Here is a 4,388-nt window from a genome sequence, read left to right as displayed (position 1 = left end):
GACCTTCAATTTTACATGAGAGCTTTGCTGGGTAGAGTAATCTTCGTCGTAGATCCTTGCTATTCATCACTTTGAATAGTTCTTGACACTCCCTTCTGGTCTGCAAAATTTCTGTTGAGAAATCAACTGACAATCATATGGGTGCTCCCTTGTAGGTAACTAACTGCTTTTCTCTTGCTGCTTTCAAGATTCTCTCTTTGTCTTTAGCCCTTGATATTTTAATTATGATGTGTCTTGTTGTGGGTCTCTGTGGGTTCCTCTTGTTTGGGACTCTCTACACTTCCTGGACATGTACGTCTATTTCTTTCACAGTGTAAGGGAAGTTTTCTGTCATTATTTCTTCAAATAGGTTTTCAATATATTGTTCTCTCTCATCTCCTTCTGGCACCCCCATAATTAGGATGTTGGTACGCTTCAAGTTGTGCCAGAGGCTCCTTACACTATCTTCATATTTTTGGATTCTTTTTTTTTCTCTTCTGATTGGGTGTTTTTTGCTTCTTCATATTTCAAATCATTGATTTGATTCTCACACTCCTCTGGTATATTGTTGAATCCCTGTAAATTATTCTTTATTTCAGTTAGTGTATGCTTAATTTTTGACTGGTGCAGTGGCTCAGACACCTGAGCTGGGCATTCCAGGTGAGTTCCTGTGTGGGTTATGTGCACAGTCATAATTGAGCATCACTGGGAGGAATTGACCTCCAGGCCAATTGGCTGTGAGGACCAGCTGTGGCTACATGGGAGAGTTGCTGCACAGGAAACACCCCTATGGATCAGGACTTGCATCAGCCAGGCTTTGGTGCTCACTGAGTCTGACCATTGAGTGTCACTTGTGGATGTGTAGGTTGTAATCTGCTATGCTCTGAAGCTGTTCAGTGGGTACATTGTTTCTAGAGCCTCCAGGGAGATGCAAAGTCAGCCACTGCCTAGGGCCACCCTGCAGGAGCTACTTGTATGGGGCTTGGAGGTGCCCAGGCAAGGCCCAGCTGTGAAACAAGGCAAGCTGGTACTAATGCAGAGTCTTGGGCCTTATATTGATAAGGGCATGCTGACCCAGCTGAAGCTTGTTTGAGAGATTTTAGCAATGTCTGAAGCCTGACCAAGGACAGGCTATTCATATGCAAAAGTCTCTGCAAACAGATTGGGTGGGGTTATAAATTGGATGGGGCAGGCTCTCAGGGAATCACTAGGGCAGAGCAAATAGATATGGCTGACATTCAGCCCTGTGACCAGGGAGGTTTCAGCATGGGAACAATGACCCCTGCGAGTACCTCCGTCTGGGAGAATGCTGCCCCAATTTCCTGCCCTGATGCCAGACAATCCAGTTCCTCCTCATATGTGTCTGGGTCCCCCAGAGCCTCGCCCTGGTGTTGGAGCTCAGAGGAAGCGGGACCTTGTGTGTGTTGGTCCTTGAAAAGGAACACCTGAGTCTCCAGCAACCTCTGTGTCACTAAGCCCCAGTCGCCACTGAGCCCATAGTTATGAGAACTTCATTTCCCAGCTTTGGGAGCCTAGGCTTGGGGTCTGGTGTGCAGCTAGGACCCCTTGCTCCTCATAGGTGCCTCCACAGAGATGATCTTCCTCCCAATTAAAACGCCAAACGTGGGTATCGGTACAGCCAGTTCCATGCCTCCGCCCCTCCTACCAGTCTCAGAGTGCTTTCTTCTTTACTTCTCTAGTTGTAGGACTTCCACTCAGCTAGCTTTCAGGTGGCTCTGGATGATGGTTGATCTGTATTTTAGTTGTAATTTTGATGTGGGTGTGGGAGGCAGCGATATAGGCATTTACTTCTGCCACCATTTTGGTTTTCTCTGCCTATAATAGTTTTTCTATAAATAAGTCTGAGTCCTTCAGCCATGTCCTTCTTCAAGATTTTCTCTATTCAGTTTTCCTTTAAAATCCATATGAATTTTAAGATGGGTTTTTCTATTTTGGCAAAAAGTCATTATTAACATTTTAAGAATAGTGTCTCCCAGCCCGTTAAAATGAAATGTCTTTTCTTTCCTTTTTTTAAAAAATATATTTTATTGATTTTTTACAGAGAGGAAGGGAGAGAGATAGAGAGTTAGAAACATCGATGAGAGAGAAACATCGAACAGCTACCTCCTGCACACCTCCTACTGGGGATGTGCCCGCAACCCAGGTACATGCCCTTGACCGGAATCGAACCTGGGACCTTTCAGTCCGCAGGCCGACTCTCTATCCACTGAGCCAAACCGGTTTCGGCTGAAATGTCTTTTCATCTATTTATGTCTTTAATGCCTTTCAGAAATTTCTTCTTATTTTCATTGTATGTCTTTCACCTCCTTGATTAATTTCTAAGTAGTTTGTTCTTTTTGGTGCTATTATAAATGGATGTTGTTTTCTTAATCTCATTTTCAAATTCTTCACTATTAATATTGGAAAATGCAATTGATTATTGTATGTTGACTACATATCCTGGACTTTGCAAAATTTGTTTAACAAGTTTTTTGTTTTAACAATTTTGGAGGGAATCTTTAGGGGATTTTATATATAAGGCCATATCATACATATATGATATAGATTAATACTATATATATTTTTAAGTGACAAATAAAAAGTTTTAAATACAGTGCAAACTTCAGTATTTTTCCTGAGCCATTTATGAATAAGATGCCAATACACTGCCTCTTCACCTTCAAATACTTTACTCTATTTTGTTCAAAAAAGAGCACCTGGGCCACTGACTTCTCATTCACTCTCATGCACCAGAGGTGGCACTGGTGCCAAGGCATCCAACCACGAGGTCTGTCAGGAAGCCACTCATGCTGGAAATTGGTACACAGCCTCCAGACTGCAGCTGAATGTGCCACTAGAGGGTTGGCTTTCACAAGTACAGTCTACAAAAAGACCTGCTAGAGCATTGCTGCACCCATGCAGGATATACTACTGTGGGCTTTGTGCTACTCATGCTTATAAACAAGTGGATCCATCTATTACTCAGAGAATTTGCATTCTCAGGCCTTCTTGTCTTGTGCTCCTCTCTTCATGCGCACTTTCCAATGTGGATATATATAGAACACCTCTGTATGACCTTCATATTGACAAGAAGATTTACAAGGGCCCTGGCCAGACAGCTCAGTTGGTTAGAGCATCCTCTGGCTACAACAAGATTGCAGGCTTGGGGAGAACCAAGATGGCGGCGTAAGGTACAGACCTGTGCGTGCTGTCTCCCACAACAACATCGAGACTACCAACTATAAAAGAAACAGCTGTCGTTCAGAACCATGGGAAAGCTGGCCCAGTGGAAGCTCTACAACTGGAAGGAAAGAAAGAAGAGCATTGAGACTGAGTAGGTTGTGCAGAGGCTCCAAGAACAGAGGTACGGAATCGTGGGCCAGGCGGGCTGCAACTGGATGCGTGGTTTTTTTCAACCAGAAGGGGATGCGGACTATCAAATCCACTGAACGTGGTTGGGGCAGGATACTAAGCTCCCAGACCCCTACGGGGAGAAGCGGGATGGCCTTGCAACGACGCGGAGAGCAAGACAGGCTGTCTCGCGGAACTGCTCATTGGCTCGCTGGCACTCGGGACGCGAGTCGCTGAGTTGCAGAGAGGCCAGTAGAAGCGGAGACGCCATTGCCCTTGGCCCCGCCCTGGTGAGTTGCCAGGAGCGGAGGGGCAGAGTTGCACACCAGGCTGGCAACTGGATGTGCGGTTTTTTTTCAACCAGAAGGGGATGCGAACTATCAAATCCACTGAGCGTGGTTGTGGCGGGATACTAAGCTCCCAGACCCCTATGGGGAGAAGCGGGATGGCCTTGCAACAACCGGGAGAGCGAGAGTGGCTGTCTCTCAGAGCTGCCTGCAGGCACTCGACGCGAGTCGCTGAATGGCGGAGAGGTGAATAGAGGCAGAAACACCATTGCCCTTGGCCCCGCCCTGGTGATTCCCCGGGACCCCGCCTTACTCAAATTACATCCTCAACCAAGCTGTGCTAGTGACACAAAGAGAACCACCAACGCTTTTGCAGGCCAGCCCAGCAGAACGCAGATTTCAACTCCTCGCGTACATAAGGGACACAATAAAGAAGCAGAATCATGTTCGGAGGAAGCCGGAGCTGGACACGGCTGGGCCGGCGACGTGGAACTGCTGTACCAGCAAACCCACAGGCAGGCCCACCAGATCCAGTATCACATGGAACGCTGGGTGACGGCAGACAGGCAATCTGTGCACTTGGTAGAAAATGAAATCCAAGCAAGCATACCAGATATTCAGCCACCAGGAACGCCTGGAGATTTTGTCCAGCAAGGAGCTGCCCAACAAAGGACAGAAAGCCAAACTTCGTGTCGCTGAGACGGCCCCCGTGAGGCTGAGGTGGCCCCCACAGGGCCAAGGCGGTCCCCAAGAGGCTGGGACAGCCCCAGC

General features: G+C 47.0%; 1 pseudogene; it reads left to right on the top strand.

Moving 5' to 3' along the window:
• The first annotated feature begins 2,733 nt into the window (after positions 1 to 2,733).
• LOC102768531 overlaps positions 2,734 to 4,388 on the top strand; it is a 3,799-nt pseudogene continuing 2,144 nt past the window's right edge.

This window comes from Myotis davidii, unplaced genomic scaffold, assembly GCF_000327345.1.
Source record: "Myotis davidii unplaced genomic scaffold, ASM32734v1 scaffold2799, whole genome shotgun sequence".
Lineage (NCBI taxonomy): Eukaryota > Metazoa > Chordata > Mammalia > Chiroptera > Vespertilionidae > Myotis > Myotis davidii.
This window is presented reverse-complemented; position numbering and strand designations above follow the sequence as displayed.